The sequence below is a fragment of the Amblyraja radiata genome, chromosome 32, assembly GCF_010909765.2.
Source record: "Amblyraja radiata isolate CabotCenter1 chromosome 32, sAmbRad1.1.pri, whole genome shotgun sequence".
Classification (NCBI taxonomy): Eukaryota; Metazoa; Chordata; class Chondrichthyes; order Rajiformes; family Rajidae; genus Amblyraja; species Amblyraja radiata.
Genome location: NC_045987.1, coordinates 17,891,505 through 17,908,333, shown reverse-complemented (window position 1 = coordinate 17,908,333; position 16,829 = coordinate 17,891,505). Strand labels below are relative to the sequence as shown.

General features: G+C 50.6%; 1 protein-coding gene and 1 long non-coding RNA gene across 2 annotated transcripts in view; one reads left to right on the top strand and one right to left on the bottom strand.

Moving 5' to 3' along the window:
• Nucleotides 1-16,829, top strand: part of megf9 (multiple EGF like domains 9) — a 152,959-nt gene that overhangs the window by 69,708 nt on the left and 66,422 nt on the right. The window lies entirely within an intron of this gene.
• On the bottom strand, nt 11,784-15,716 carry LOC116990986. Its single transcript, XR_004416677.1, has 3 exons — nt 15,613-15,716; nt 12,369-12,445; nt 11,784-12,195 (listed from the first exon to the last, which is right to left on the bottom strand). It is a non-coding gene; the product is annotated as an uncharacterized LOC116990986 (long non-coding RNA).

The following is a 16,829-nucleotide window of genomic DNA, read 5'->3' as shown; positions in this document are numbered from 1 at the left end:
CGGATGGGGAGGCAAGAAGAGAGAGTGACTGGGGTGAGACAGATCCTTGATTATGCTCATGTCATGTGATAGGAGCAGAATTAGGCCATTCTGCCCATCAAGACTACTCCGCCATTCAATCATGGCTGATCCATCTCTCCCTCCTAACTACATTCTCCTGCCTTCTCTCCATAACCCCTGACTCCCGTACTGATCAACCGTGCTGGTGGCCTTGCCGAGGCAACGTGAAGTGCAGCTGAAGTCAATGGAAGGTAGATAGACACAAAAAGCTGGAGTAACAGCGGGACAGGCAGCATCTCTGGAGAGAAGGAATGGGTGACGTTTCAGGTCGGCACCCTTCCTCAACGGAAGGTGGGTTGGTTTGCATGATGGTCTGACCCTGCTGAGTTACTCCAGCATTTTGTGGTCCTTCTTCATTGATGGTGTTGGGTTGAATCCCGCCCGTCCAGCAGTAAGGACTGTGCTCCCCCTCCTCTGGATCGGATCATGACGAGAGACTTGACGGGACAGCGGGCTGGTGCCTCGCCACCTCGCCACTTTCCAGTAAACACGCACACACACTCACACGCGCACGCACACTCACACGCGCACACACACTCACACGCGCACGCACACTCACACGCGCACACACACTCGCACGCACACTCACACGCGCACGCACACTCACACGCGCACGCACACTCACACGCGCATGCACACTCACACGCGCATGCACACTCACACGCGCACGCACACTCACACGCACTATACAATGAAACACGTTCCATGTTCTGGCTGCGAAAAGCTCCTTTGTCTTTGTTCCCAGCTGGTGGCAGCCCAGCCAAGCAGCTTGTAACACTGAACAGGCACCTGATTGAGCGGAAGGGAAGGGAAGGGAGGGAGAGGTTATGTTTTATGAAAGCCGGCCTGCCTTGGGCAACGGAGGGGTTGCTTTGACACAGAATTCCCTCAGTCCACAGACAGACAGACAGACAGACAGTGAGAGGTGAACGACAGACAGGGAGGGGGCTGGGAGCAGACAGTGACCAAGGCTTTGTCCCGTGGGGTTTAAATGCTCCACTGTGTATCTCACCCAGTTATACTGTGATGCGACTGTACACTCAGGCACAACCAACCCTGTCAGGCACAGGACTGACAGGCGGACATGCTGCTAACATTTACTCTGCAAGGTCCGTGTTAGTTAAACGAACAAGTCAAAAGGTTATCACCAACGCAGCTTCAAAGGGCAAAACTGCTGCTGGTTCCCGAGATACTGTTGTTTGTTTATAACGGGAGAGAGTTCCGTGGGCATAGTGGGAATGTGGGGGCTCTGAAACAACACAGCAGCAACCCACGTACAGAGGCAGACCGGCAACTTACACTCACCATCCACAACTCATCGTCCACAAGTGGACACTGCCAAACGTGTGTGTAAGGGTATGTGGATATGTGTGCGTGTGTGTGTATGTATGTGGGTGTGGGTATGCATGTGGGTGTGTGTATGTATGTGGGTGTGTGTATGTATGTATGTGGGTGTGTATGTATGTGGGTGTGTGTATGTATGTGGGTCTGTATGTATGTGGGTGTGTGTATGTATGTGGGTGTGTGTATGCATGTGGGTGTGTGTATGCATGTGGGTGTGTGTATGTATGTGGGTGTGTGTATGTATGTGTGTGTGTATGTATGTGGGTGTGTGTATGCATGTGGGTGTGTGTATGCATGTGGGTGTGTGTATGTATGTGTGTGTGTATGTATGTGGGTGTGTGTATGTATGTGGGTCTGTATGTATGTGGGTCTGTGTATGTATGTGGGTGTGTGTATGTATGTGGGTCTGTGTATGTATGTGGGTGTGTGTATGTATGTGGGTGTGTGTATGTATGTATGTGTGTGTGTGCATGTGGGTGTGTGCATGTGGGTGTGTGTATGTGGGTGTGTGTATGTATGTGGGTGGGTCTGTGTATGTATGTGGGTGTGTGTATGTATGGGTGTGTGTATGTATGTGGGTGTGTGTATGTGGGTGTGTGTGTGTGTGTGCATGTGGGTGTGTGTATGTGGGTGTGTGTATGTATGTGTGGGTGTGAGGGTGTGTGTGCATGTTTGTTTGTGTGAGACTGTGTGTAGGGTATGTGTGTGTATATGTGAGTGTGTGAGTGTGTATATGTGTGAGAGTGGATATGTGAGAGTGGATGTGTGAGAGTGTGGTGTGTATGTGTGCATGTGTATGTGTGTGAGTGTGTATATGTGTGAGAGTGTGGGGAGTGTGTGCATGTGTGTGTGTATGCGTGTGGGGGTGTAATGTGTGTGAGGGTGTGTGTACACTCAGTGTGATCTGTTTGACAGAAAGACAAGCTTCATGTGCTTGCAGGCAGCTGGGGACCGTCACAGTAACAGTGGAGTGAAGATAATTTTCCTGTCAGAAGTGCGATGTATTTTGGTTTAGCAGCGCTGGGGCCGAGCTCTGTGCTGGATGAGGAAATGTGGAAGCTGTCCAAACACAAGTGGAACCGACCAGACTCAAACCAAACAGCAAGCGGGTGGTTTTGATTAACCAGCGGGCCGCGCACAGTTCACCAAGGGATTTCAGCAGAGAGTGAGTAATAGTGCAACTCAACGCAGATACAGAGGCTGGACACAGAGTGCTGGAGTAACCCAGCGGGTTCGGCAGCATCTCTGGAGAAAAAGGATAGGTGACGTTTCAGGTCGGGACCCTTCTTCGGAGTGGGAGGGGGTGGGGGATGGGGGAGGGCAGTAACAGATGACCAAGGAAGGGTGGAGCCCATAATGGCCCATTGTTGGCTTGGGGAAGAGGTGATAACAAAGGGAACAAGGATGCGAACAGTGGAACTAGTAAGGTGGTGGGGAAGTGGAACGAGTAGTCATGGGTATTTGAGGCAGGTACTATTACAACGTTTAAGAAAAATTTAGACAGCTACATGGATTGGATAGGTTTAGAGTGATATGGGCCAAATATAGGCAGGTGGGACTAGTGTAGATGGGACATGTTGGTCGATGTGGGCAAGCTGGGCCGAAGGGCTTGTTTCCACGCTGTCTGACTCCACGACTATAAGTCCATTATTGTGTGGGTTTACTGTACTTCTTCCAGCTTATTCTGTTTTTGCTTCAGTTTGGAGCGGTGCCTTAACAGGGATTGCCATCCTCGCTGTTACCGTGTGCGTACACTGCACAGTGAATGGAGACTAGCCCCTGGCACCGGGACAGAGTGCGTTTGAAGCATAATGCCTGACATGGATTTGACAGCAACACTTGAATTTGGTGGCTAATCTCATCACTTCTCTTGAGTCCTTTGTCGCTTTGATAGAGGACTGAAGAGCAGCTTTTCATTCTAAATCCTTCCCGTGGAGTTCTGCTATTAAGTGCACACTTGCCTGGTGGTTTAGATCGATCGGGTTGTTGAGGGTACGACCAGCCTTTCTAATACAGCGATGCTTCGCGCCCTGTGCATCGAACACATCTGTATCTGAAACCTCAGGGCGAAATGAAGTAATTTTGGAAGGGGATTTGCTTTAGGATTTGACCTTCAAATGAACCCCGGGAACAAACGACTTGTCCCATTTGCAGAGTGGATCGTGACATCAAAGTGCCTGGCACACCGTCCTGCAGGGATTATGAAGTCCTGTTTGATTTTTTTTATTGCAAGTGAAATCAGATGGTTAATATTACACTGTGCACTTGATTGCCCCTGGAAACATGTGGCAGGAAAGATAGGGGGCTTAGACGCTCAGATCAAAAGTGACCTGAAGGATCTCGAGAAAATCTCCAGTCGAGCAACTTCGCAGAGTGAAATAAAAATCACTTGAATTGCAATAGAAAACTGATAACATGACCCCTGTATTTTGAGGGGGCAAGGCTGGCATAAGTAATTCTCTGGAAACATAGAAACATAGAAAATAGGTGCAGGAGTAGGCCATTCAGCCCTTCGAGCCTGCACTGCCATTCAATATGATCATGGCTGATCATCCAAAGTACCCCATTCCTGCTTTTTCCCCATATCCCTTGATTCCATTAGCCCTAAGAGCTAAATCTAACTCCCTCTTGAAAACATCCAGTGAATTGGCCTCCACTGCCTTCTGTGGCAGAGAATTCCACAGATTCACAACTCCCTGGGTGAAAAAGTTTTTCCTCATCGCAGTCCTGAATGGCCTACCCCTTATTCCCCTTCCCCTTGAATAAAAGAAGGATGTAATATTCGCTCAAGTTATTCATGTCAAATCAATGTTCCAGCAACTCTCGGATCAACAGCGTGGCCTGCTGCTGCATGCGGTTGCGTAGATTATATTTCCGCTGCGATATTTGAGAGATCAATAAATCAAAAGGTTGGAGTCTGCTGGAGCCAAGGAGGGTTGATGCTGCTGGCTACTCTTCCACAGACGGGCCATGCTCCCTCACTGAGAGTCGGGGACTGTGAGGAATAATGGGTTCAGCCCGAGTGAAACCCGAGAATAACTCAGCATCCAGCGAAAACTCAGTGTTGGAACCCCAGTGTGTAAGAAGGAACTGCAGTTGCTGGTTTACACCAAAGATAGACATAAAATGCTGGAGTAACTCAGCGGGTCAGGAAGCATCTCTGGGGAAAAGGAATACGTGACATTTTGGGTCGGACCCCTATTCCTTTTCTCCAGAGATGCTGCCTGACCCGCTGAGTTGCTCCAGCATTTTATGACTGCAGTATCTACCTGCTGCTAATCCCTTCACATGCGTGCTATTGACGTTCGTGCCAGCCAGCGGGGACTCTGATGTTGGGAAGAATCCCGGATTGATGAGCACAGGTTTATTACTCTTCTTTGTGGGTGGTAGGACTTTACTCCATGTGCCCTGCGACCAATCTTACCAGGATTGCATGGTACCACACTCCCGCGTTGGTTGGAGAAATCACCCCCACCGCTCACCCTTCCCCATCACTCTCCCTCACCCTCACCTCTATCCCCCATTTCTCATCCCTCCCCTTCTGCCACTCACCTCACCCGTACTCACCCCTCTTCTCACCCTCACTCTCCCCTCCCTCACTCTGCCTTCTCCCTCATTGGGTGTTATTCAAGAATGAGAAGGTGCAAACGTCTTTGTATTTACAAACCTTTCCATGAGCGCAGAGTGCCAAGAAGATTTACAAGGATGTTGCCGGGACTCGAGGGCCTGAGCTATCGGGAGAGGTTGGGCAGGCTAGGACATTCATTCTTGGAGCGCTGGAGGCATAGGGACGACCATATTGAGGTGTATAAAACCATGAGGGGAATAGATAGGGTGAATGCACAGAGTCTATTATCCTGAGTAGGGGAATCAAGAACCAGAGTACATAGGTTTAAGGTGAGAGGGGAAAGACTGAACGGGAGCAACTTTGTCACTGGGGTTGTGTGTATGGAACGAGCTGCTGGAGCAGGTAGTTGGGGCAGGTACTACGACAACATTGAAAAGACATTTGGACAGGTACATGGATAGGAACGGTGAAGAGGGAGTATTGGCCAGGCATGGGCAGGTGGGAGTAGCTTGAATGGGGTATCTTGGTTGACGTGGACATGTTGGGCTGTAGGGACCTGTTTCCGTGCTGTATGACTTTGTGAGTCACGACGTTAATGACCGCAACACTCCGGTGGTTCTCCTGTAATTGCGTGGGCCTGCTCCGGATGCCGGGCTTGGTGGCAGGGGTGCCAAACTACCGTCACTCTGCAGATACACACGGCCAGGGCCATTGCTGCTCAGGAATCATTCTGCTTTTCATTTTATTTTTAACTCGGTTCCCGGACTTACACTAACCTAAATACGCGAGCCCAGATGCGCTGTCCGCCCAGATGAAAAGCAGACAGAGCGGGGGAATGAGGGGAGCTGGGACTCGCATCCACGACAAGGATGCCTCTGTGCAGTCGGAGGGCGTGAGACCAGGTGGAAGGGCATTCGGGGCCATACGAGTCCTTGCCAACAATGTCTTTATATAACCTCAATACGCTGACTGATGAAGGCCAATGTGCCAAAAGCCTTTTTGACCACCCTATCTACTTGTGTCCTTACAGCTTTAGAAGCCATTGTTGGGAGAGGCACCAACACAGTTTGAAGAGTGGCTGGGGAGAACAGGTTGCCCCAGTGAAGGAGCCTGCTCCGTCCCTGGGCGTTGCTGAGACAATTGGGGAGAGACGTTTTTGTTGTACGTTTTCAATCTTTTCCATTTGTAAGTTCTGCTCTACTCAGGGACCTTCTGAGGTTGAGGGCCCGTGTCACTCTTTGCCAATTGAAGGGCCTGCCAGGTGGGTTGCACCACCCAACCTCGCTCTGATCAATGAGCTGGGCTTGGCAGTGACACAAAGTGCTGCAGTAACTCAGCGCGTCAGGCAGCATCTCTGGAGAACATGGACAGGCGACGTTTGGGGTTGGGACCATTCTTCAGACTGGTTGCAGTAGGGGGTGGAAAAGTGGGAGAGAGGTGGGGGACTGGCTATGGGAGATCTCGCTAACTTTTGTCTTTTCATCTCTGGCCTTTGTCCACCCATTTGGCCATCAAGCCCAACTCTCCTGTATTCACCTATCACTCACCAGGATTTGCCCCCCGCCCCCCCCGCCTCTCTTCCAGCTCTCTGCCCCCTACTACAATCAGTCATGACCTGAAACACCACAAACAGTCTGAAGAAGGGTCCCAACCCGAAATGTCGACTGTCCATGTGCTCCACAGATGTTGCCTGACCCGCTGAGTTACTCCAGCATCTTGTCTCTCTTTCTTTACAAACCAGCACCAGCAGTTCCTTGCATCTATAGCTAACCTTCGCAGTCAGCTGGCACTCTGTAGTGGAGACCACTGTCAATTGTATGTTGTAGCCGGGTCTTTGAAAGGACTATCTTTGTGATCGTTGAATGAACTGCATGCCGCATTCCTCTTGAGCAAAGGGACCAGTGAACACTGAGCTGTTTGTAACGTCCACAGGATGTGCCCTGGACTGCAGTCGCATTGAAACAGTGACATAGACCCGCTCTGTAATACAGGCCAAAAGCAGCTCGCATCCAACGCGCAACTTAAGGACAGCTTGCTTTGAAAGCTTTTGTTCTTGCGAGTGGTTGCTATTCAGGGAAATCTGAGTAAATGAATACTGTTAAGTGTGTGACATTTGGAGGGATTCGTGTTTGGCTTGCAGTCTTTATGCCTTTGACAGTGCCCACTGTGTAACCTAGCGTGGGCTCGCTGTGGAGAAAGCTTTGGGCAGTGGCGCGATCCAGCTGCATTCATTCTAGAGTCGGTGTTCCAACGTGGCATGTTATCTGCTCGCTTCCCTTCAATGGAAGAGGCTGCAGCCATTTTAAACCACATCACTCAAGAGGCCGAGAACAGGCCGAGGATTTGTTCAGCTATTGGCATCGCAGGAAAGAAAGTCTTGCAATTTTACAGGAACTTTGTAGAAGAACGCTCGATGGCACTGGGCCTCTACTCGCTGAGTTTAGAAGGTTGAGGGGGGGACCTCATTTAAACTTACAGAATAATGAAAGGTATAGATAGAGTAGATGTGGAAAGGATGTTTCCACTGGTGGGAGAGTCGAAGACCAGAGGTCATAGCCTCATAATTAAAGGGCGCTCTTTTAGAAAGGAGGTGAGGAGGAACTTCTTTAGTCAGAGGGTAGTTAATCTGTTGAACTCATTGCCACAGTTCAACAGTGGAGGCCAAGTCAGTGGATTTTTTTAATGGCAGACATAGACAATTCTTGATTAGAAAGGATGTCAAGGGTTATGGGGAGAAGGCAGGAAAATGGAATTAGGAGGCAGAGATCAGCCACGATTGAATGGCAGAGTAGACTCGATGGGCCGAATGGCCTAATTCTACTCCCATAACTTGTGAACTTGTGAACAACCTCAGGAAGCCCCAAAGGGTTTGCAGCCAACACAACCCTTTTAGAAATGCAACTACAATTGTACCTTAGGAGAAGCAGCCGTTGATGTATACACTGCAAGCCTTGCACAAGGGCGGCACAGTGGCGTAGTTGGTAGTTGCTGCCGCACAGCCCCAGAGACCCGGATTTGATCCTGACCCCGGGTGAACTGTCTGCGTAGAGTTTGCACGTCCTCCCTGTGACCGTGTGAGTTTCCTCCGGGTGCTCCAGTTTCCTCCCACATCCCAAAGACGAGCGGGGTGTTAGGTTAATTGGCCCCCGTAAATTGCCCGTATTATGTGGATTCTCGGGGAGTTGATAGAAATGTGGGGAGAAAATAATGTGAGTTCACTGTGAGTGTGTTCAAAGGTTCAAAGGTTGTATTTATTGTCACATACACCTAGGTGTAGTGAAATTCTTTTTGCCAATGCAGCACATAAAAAAGAATACAAACATAGCAATAATAAATAGCTTCAACATAAAAACATAAAAACATCCCCCCACAATGGTTCCCATTATGGGGGAAGGCACAAAGTCCAGTCCCATCCCCAATGTTCACCCATAGTCGGGCCTATTGAGGCCTCCACAGTTGCCTTCACGGAGGCCCGATGTTCCAGGCCGTCCTCGCCGGGTGATGGTGTTCCGGCGTCGGGAGAGTCCTCTCAGCGGCATGGGAACCCTGGAACGGCCGCCTCCCTACTCGAGACCGTGGCTTCCGGAGCCGACAAGGCCGCGCCGAATGGAGCTCAACTGGCGATCTCGTCGCGAGATCCCAGGCTCCCGATGGAAAGTTTCAGCGCCGCAGCTCCGCGATGTTTTTAACGTCGGTCCCAGCTCACCGGAGTTCCAGCGCGGCGACCCAGGCAAGGCACCGCCCGCCCCGCAATGGCGCTCCAGCGCTGCACCGCCGTCCTCAGACCCGCAGCTCCGCCGCCGCCGATGCCGGTGCCGGTGCCGCCGCCGATGCCGGTGCCGGTGCCGCCGCCGATGCCGAGGCTCAGGGCGGTCCCCTCGCTCCTCGGACCTGCAGCTCCACCGATGCCGCCGATGCCCCGGGCGATCCCCTCAGGAAACGCCGCTCCAGGCCCGCTGGTAGGCCGCGAGGACGGGTCGAAAGTGCAGCCCGGAGAAAAGCTGCATCTCCGACCAGGTAGGGACCCTGAAAATTAGTTTCCCCCTTCCCCCCCCCCCCCTCCCCCACACATAAAAAAGGTAGAACTCCTCAAAAAAAACCACTAAACTAACTAAAAATAAGAAAAAAGATGAAAAAACAGACAGCTGCAGGCTAGGCAGCCATACCCCCTACAGGTCGGCGCCAGTTCGTGGTCCTCAGGAAAGGGCCTGATCAGTGCTGTGTGTCCCAGTGACTCTAAGCTTGTGCTCCAGGCTTTAGCGATACAGCACGGAAACGGGCCCTTTGGCCCACCGAGTCTGCACCGAACAGCGATCACCCCACACTCTGACACGACCCTACACACCAAGGATTATTTACAATTTTGCCCAAGACAATTAACCTACAAACCTGCGCGTCTTTGAAGGGTGGGAGGAAACCAGGGATCCCGGGGAAACTCCACGCAGAGAACGTAAAACTCGTTACAGACATCACCAGAAGTTAGGATGGAATCGGGGTCTCTGGCGCTGTAAGGCAGCACCGCCATCTTGTGCTTGTAATGGATCCGTGTTGAAGTGCAGAGTGAGAGGCTGCTGACAGCTGTTGTTGATACCGGATTCAGTGGCAGCGGCGTTTACCTGATTTATAGGAACACTGGGCCCGTTGTAATCCTGTCACCGTGGTGGGGAACTCTGCCTCTGGGATGAGATATTACCTGCTAAACACCCTTCCACACCCACCTGCAGCAAGGAGGACAGCGAGGAGCTCTGTAGACACAGTGGACAGACACAAAATGCTGGAGTAACTCAGCCGGTCAGACAGCATCTCTGGAGAAAAGGAATAGGTGACGTTTCGGGTCGAGATTCTTCTTCAGACTCGCGGTCTGAAACAGGACCTGGAATCCAGGTGAGTTGATGGCTCCAGCCTGGTCTCGATCCAAAATGTCACCTGTACCTTTTCTGCCCGACCTCCAGCGTTTTGTGTCTGTCTTTGGTTTGAACCAGCATCTGCAGTTCCTTCTCACAAATGTTGACTCCAAAACACAGCGCGGGGTTCAACGCTGCCTCGGCAGCCACACGCCTCACGACAGGCTCAGCTCTGCCAAGGTGGTCTTTACACACTTATGCAAACTCCCTGGCTTCAATATGGGAGGGCCATAGAGGGGGAGGGAGAGTTGCTGTTCAAGCAACAACGTCCCAGGTCGTGGTGTTGAGCGCATTGCTGTAGCAGCCCGCGCAAGGTCACGTCCAGCAGCAAACCCTGCCCCAGTGCCCACGACTCCAGCTCTCTGCATGGTTGCTGGCATCCACCTGGCTTTCCATATAGGGTCTAAAGCCAACCTCACCCTCACGCCTCTCCCATCTCTCGACCCCTACACTCTCACCCTCCCATCCTGGGTGTCAGGCCCCCTCATCCCACATCTCATCCAACCCTTATTCCCCATTCCAACCCCCACCCCATCCACATCCCACCCCTTATCCCCATCCCTTCTCCCTCTCACCCCATCTGTCCCATCACCCCCTCCCCTCACCCCCCCACCTCATTCACATCCTTCACTCCCCCCCCCCAACCCCATCCACTCCCCTCACCCCCCCCCCACCTCATTCCCACCCTTTCACCCCCCCACCTCATTCACACCCTTCACCCCATCCATGCCCCCACCCCATCCACTCCCCACTCCACACCCCTCGCCCCATCCCTCTCCCCATCCCACCCCACCCCACCCCACCCTCACCCCTCAGACTGCTGTGGTCCTGGCCCTACTGCGTAGCCCAGGCAATACAGAGGGGAGGAAGGGGAAAGGAGGAATGGGGTACAGGTGACCCCTGTGTGGGCAAAGGTGGCAGTAGCCCAGCGCTCTCCTGCACCCAGCTCGGGCCGATAATGCGAGCTGTTGGGGGGGGGGGGGGGGGGCAGTTCAGTCCAGGCCCAGGCCCAGGCTGACCATCATGCCGCCGCTGGCTGGTCTGAAGGCTGTTCCCAACCAGTCTGTGCAACGTGAACCGTGGCTGCAGAGGGAGGGGAGCCTCCTCCCGTTTCAGGGCCCGTTGCCGTGGGGAACGGTGAACCGCTGCAAGCACCATGGCATTGCAGCGCCCTTTATAAAACAGCCGGGACAAGGAACCGTGACCCCAAGAAAAGCAAGACCCCCCCCCCACACACACACACACACACACACACACAAAAATTAATCACTCCAATCTCCTGGAAGTAATCTGAAGTCTTTCTCCACCTATTACTTTAATTAGTGTACAGAATGTTGATTGCTAATCACTGCAGTAATGAGGTTTTGTCCAGCAGTGCGGGATCTACTGAGGCATCGCTGGGCCCAGAGGAGCGGGTGTAAGATTAGACAGATCAATGGCTGAAGTGCACCAGCTAATTTATTTAATTTGCGACACGTCAGCAACTTATCGGCATCTCTGTGGAACTTTGATAATCACCATTTAGTGGTTTGACCAGAGGGAGAGAGGTGGCGTAAATACAGGATGAATCTGCACGCTCACCTACCATCCCCGAGTCACCTATTTCCCCTTTATTCCTCCTCAGTCCCCTACACACCAATCCCCTTCCACCCACATCCCTCCCTCCAGCTTTACATTTCACAGTAGGAACGAGAAACTGCAGATGCTGGTTTACACAAAAGGACACAAAGTGCTGGAGTAATTCAGTGGGTCAGGCAGCATCTCTGGAGAGCATGGAGAGGTGACGTTTCGGATCGGGACCCTTCTTCAGACTGAGCCCCAAACACTCCCAGATTTTTCCCCCTTATTATCACAATCAGTCTGAAGAAGGGTCCTGACCCCAAATATCACCTATCCATGTTCTCCAGAGAGGCTTCCTGACCCATTGAGTTACTCCAGCACTTTGTGTCTTCCTTAACCCGGCATCTGCTGTTCCTTGTTATAATTCTTCACAGCCACTGTTGTGAGTGCAACTCTTTTAACTCTACATCCTTCATGAGCAGAATCTGTTTACTGTTTATTTACTGGTGCATCAGGGATGCAGCACAGCTCCAGCACTTGGTGTTGTGGACAATCAGGCAAGCTTGCTTGGTGAAGGCAGTTGCATCTTCAGCTTTGTGTGCGTGTTGGACACAGCCTGCTTCGTGTGTCTCGTTTGTGTCACCGTTTAGCAGAACCGTAAGAAGATTCACGGCTCAGTTAAGCTGCTTCCTGCTGCCGATCTTTCCGCATTGGCTGGTCGTCCCTCGAGCGGCCCAGATAAATCAGCCTGGCTGGAATCTATCCACACGCAGAAAGGGAAATGTCAAATCCCCAAAACTCAGCAAGTCACGGAGACATTCAAGATGTACGCGAGCAGGCTACTGTGTTGTCTGTGGACAGCCCATGTATCTCCCAAGACACACACACACACACATTCACAGATGTTTTAGGATTTATGTATAAGCACTTACAAGAAACCAGATTAAAATCCATTATTTCTGGTAACAACCTTTCCCCGTTTGCCAAGAACTTCCAAACATTTATGTCACTGGAACAAGAACAAAATGCTGAGATTTCCCTGTGAGCAACCTCCCACACTGTGGGAGAGGTGAGAAGACAGAAGTATCCTTGAAATGACTCTGCCGCCATTAATGCAGCCACGTACCACAGTGGAGGTGTAGAGAGCACTGAGCTGACGCTGCGAGGGCAACCCATAGACTCATACAGCATGGAAACAGGCCTTTCGGCACAACTCTGTTCAGTTTTGTTTATTGTCACGTGTACCGAGGTACAGTGAAAAGCTCTTGTTGCGTGCTAACCAGTCAGGGGAAAGACAATGCATGATTACAATCGAGCCGTCCACAGTGTACAGATACAAGACAAGGGAATAATGTTTAGTGGAAAATAAAGCCAGTAAAGTCCGATCAAAGATAGTCCGAGTCAAAGACCACCCTCCCCCGCCCCCGAACACCAGCAAACATTCTATTTTCCTTCCAGTGTCAGCTTTTCCATGCAGATCCCAATGTCTTGTCGAGTTTTTACCTGTCATATGTAGCAACAACGAACTATTAAATTCTTACTTGCTGCAGCTTCACAGGCTTGTAAACACGAGAACACACAGTTAATGCATAATAATCAGAAATACAATAAATTAACAACTGCAATGCAAGTAACCAGAATAGTGCAAAACCAAAGTCCGTGCAGCACCCAAGGACACAGTCCATAGAAGATTGTAATGGCTGAGGGTTGTGCTGTGTGGTGTTCAAGGTGGTTCTGTGCAAGAGCAGCAAAGAATTTAGACTTTAGACTGTCACCCTCTCCCATTCCGAATCCAACCTTTCTGTCCTGGGCCTCCTTCATGGCCAAAGTGAACACCACTGGAAATTGGAGGAGCAGCACCTCATATTCCGCTTGGGCAGTCTGTACCCTAGCGGCATGAACATTGACTTCTCCAATTTCCGGTAGCCCTTGCTGTCTCCTCCCCTTCTCAGCTCTCCCTCAGCCCCTCTGGCTCTTCCTCTTCCTTTCATCTTCCCGCCTCCCCCACCCTACATCTGTCTGAAGAAGGGTTTTGGTCCGAAACGTTGCCTATTTCCTTCGCTCCATAGATGCTGCTGCAACCTCGATTTTCCAGCATCTGCAGTTCCTTCTTAGACTTTAGACTTTACAGATACAGCGTGGAAACAGGCCGTTCGGCCCACCGAGTCAGCGCCGACCAGCGATCACCCCGTACACCAGTACTACTAGGGGCATCATTAATACCATCACTAATGCAGCTGTGTACCACTGTGGCAGGGTAGAGAGCACTGGGCTGACGGTGCGAGTACTGTACTACCTACACTAGTACTACGTACTAGGGGCAATTCACAATTTTACCAAAACCAATTAACCTACAAACCTGCTCGTTTTTGGATTGTGGGAGGAAACCCGAGCACCCGGAGAAAACCCACACGGTCACGGGGAGAACGTGCAAACTCCGGACAGACAACACCAGTAGTCAGGATCGAACCGGGGTCTCTGGCGCTGTAAGGAGGCAACAACTCTACTGCTGTGCCAGGGTGGAGTGGGAAGGTGTGGAAGCTGGAGGTGGAGGCAGGTACAATTACCTTACCGGTTACCAGGTAGGTTACCCGGCACAACCAGGCAACCAAAGACAGTCCATGGAAGATCGTAATTGCTGAGAGTAGTGTTATGTCGTATTCAAGAGCTTCTTTGCTGGGTGCAAGAGAAACAAAGATGTTTCTGGTGCTTTGTACTCCATGGGAAATAACCTTCTTGTAAGTGTATCCTCACCACCACATCTGGAGCACTGTCCTCCAGATGTGGATGTGCTGAGAGGACCAAGGATAAATAACAAACAGAACGTCCATCAGACATGAAGCTGGTTCTACTTAGAGTATTTCAAAACTTAGCCTGTCTACCTCTGCACTGGCTTTCTGCCAGTTCTAAAGGTGACTGCTTTCAACGCAGTTTGTCAACTTCAGAGCAAGCAAGTCGAGGAGTTCTTGGAAACTTTGGCGGCAAAATATTACACACTGTGCAATAGGTTATACTTTACAGTTTAAAAAAAAACTGGGTCTAGACATAAAGAAGACAAAGTCAGGAGGATTAATCAGAAGTAAAAATCGTTTATAGCCACATTTTCTGGTTTATTCCAACTGTAAACTGAACATCAGATCAGGATGGCACGGTGGCGCAGCGGTAGAGTTGCTGCCTCACAGCGCCAGAGACCCGGGTTCGATCCTGACTATGGGTGCTGTTTGTACGCAGTTTGCACGTTCTCCCTGTGACTGCGTGGGTTTTCTCCGGGTGCTCCGGTTTCCTCTCACAAACACGCAAAGACGTGCGGGTTTGTAGATTAATTGGCCCTCTGTAATTTGCCCTGGGAGTGGATGAGAAAGTGGGATAACATTGGAACTAGTGTGAACGGGTAGAATAAAAATGAACTGCAGAGGCTGGTTTATACCAATGAAAGACACAAAATGCTCAGCAGGTCAGGCAGCGTCTCTAGTGAGAATAGGTAGGCAACGTATCAGGTCAGGACCCTTTTTCAGACTGAAGAAGAGTCCTGGCCAGAAACGTTACCTGTTCATTTTGCTGCCTGATCCAGTGATTTGCTCCAGCATTTTGTGTCTATCTTCTGTGTGAACAGGTGACTGATGGTCGGTGTGAATGAACTCAGTGGGCTGAAGGGCCTGTTTCCAGGTGGTATCTCTAAAATGAACTATACACGGGGCCATCATGAATGCAGCCTCGGTGACGTTCCCTCTCGCTGCGGGAGGTCAAATAAAGAAGTGAAAAGTGGTGTGAGCATTCTTGAACCGTTCCGAATTGTGGTTTAACAATAGTGACAGTGTAAATCCATTGGAACTATAGTCATACAGCATGGAAACAGGCCCTTCGGCCCAACTTGCTCACACTGACCAACATGTGCCATCCACACTAGTCCCACCTGCATGCCCATATATCCCTCTAAATCTGTCGTATCCATGTGCCTGCCTAAATGTTATTGTTAACTACCTCCCCTGGCAGCCTGTTCCATACACCCTCCACCCTTTGTGTGGAAAAAGTTAGCCCTCGGGTTAGTAGTAATATCTTTCGGGTAATATCTTTCGCTCCTCACCTTCACTTCACCTATTTGATTGAAGTTGTGTTTAAAAATACTGCGTGCATGCATGCACACAGCTGGGCTAGACAGGTAAAGTGTGTACGTACCTGGAACCTGCAGGTGGACGCCCAGATCACCACACACACCCCGCTGGTTTCCCATCAGCTGCAGGAAGAATACAGGCAGGACAGAATTAGACATAACCCAGACAGTAATCTGATGACTCCTGCACGCCTGCATTATTGAAACCCAATTTATGTTATGCACTTCAGTCGACGCTTTAGATATTGTGGATGTGAAACCACTTTTAAATGTGGCAATCTCGCTGTTGGGAGCACTCTCTGCTAATGGAAAACTACCTGCGAAAGTCCTGCTAGGTTTTGCCAGATGCCTTAATGTGCGCCACTCGCGCCAGCCCTGCTCGAGTTTGTGGGTTGTTAGTCAAAGATGAAAGCCCCCCTACAAGGCAGCGCTGGGTGGGAGAACTCGGAGGGTGCGTGTATCCGAAGGGGAAAGTAGTGCGCGGAAGAACACCTGTTGTAAATTCTGTTTCCTGACAAATTCAAGTAGAAACACATTGTTCAAAAGGGACACAAAGTGCTGGAGCACCTCAGTAGTCCAGGCAGAATCTCTGGGGTACATGGGTAGGTGACGCTTCTGGATGGGACCCTTGTTTCTACAACAAAAGAAACACATTGTACCCGTTAGCAACTATCAATGTCAGTCTTGCACAGAAAAATTGATCGACAGGCACAGCATGGAAACAGGCCCTTCAGCCCACCGGGTCCATGCCGACCATCGATCATCCATTCATAGTAGTTCTATGTTATCCCACTTTCCTATCCATTCCCTACACGCTTGGGGCAAATTTACAGAGGCAGGTTAACTTGCAAACCCGCACGTCTTTGGGATGTGGGAGGAAACCGGAGCCCCCGGAGGAAACTCACGCGGTCACAGGGAGAGCATGCAATCTCCACACGGAAAACACCTGAGGTCGGGATTGAACCTAAGTCTCTGGTGCTGTGAGGCAGCAACTCTACCAGCTGTGCCACTGTGCCAGTCTGAACAGTTGTAGTTTTCCCTTGCGATGGTCAAGAGTATAAAATGTTCATATGTAGCGGCAACTGAACGATGAAATCCTTACATGCTGCAGCGTTACAGGCCCATAAATGCAGCAACACGCAGATAAATATATAATAATTGTAACATAATAAATTACTAGGTAACCGTAATAGTGCAAAATAATATGAAGTGTTCTCTTCACATCAAACTGCACTGATGAATAGAGCCCTCCATGACAGCCCTCCTGAGTTTGAATCACAAA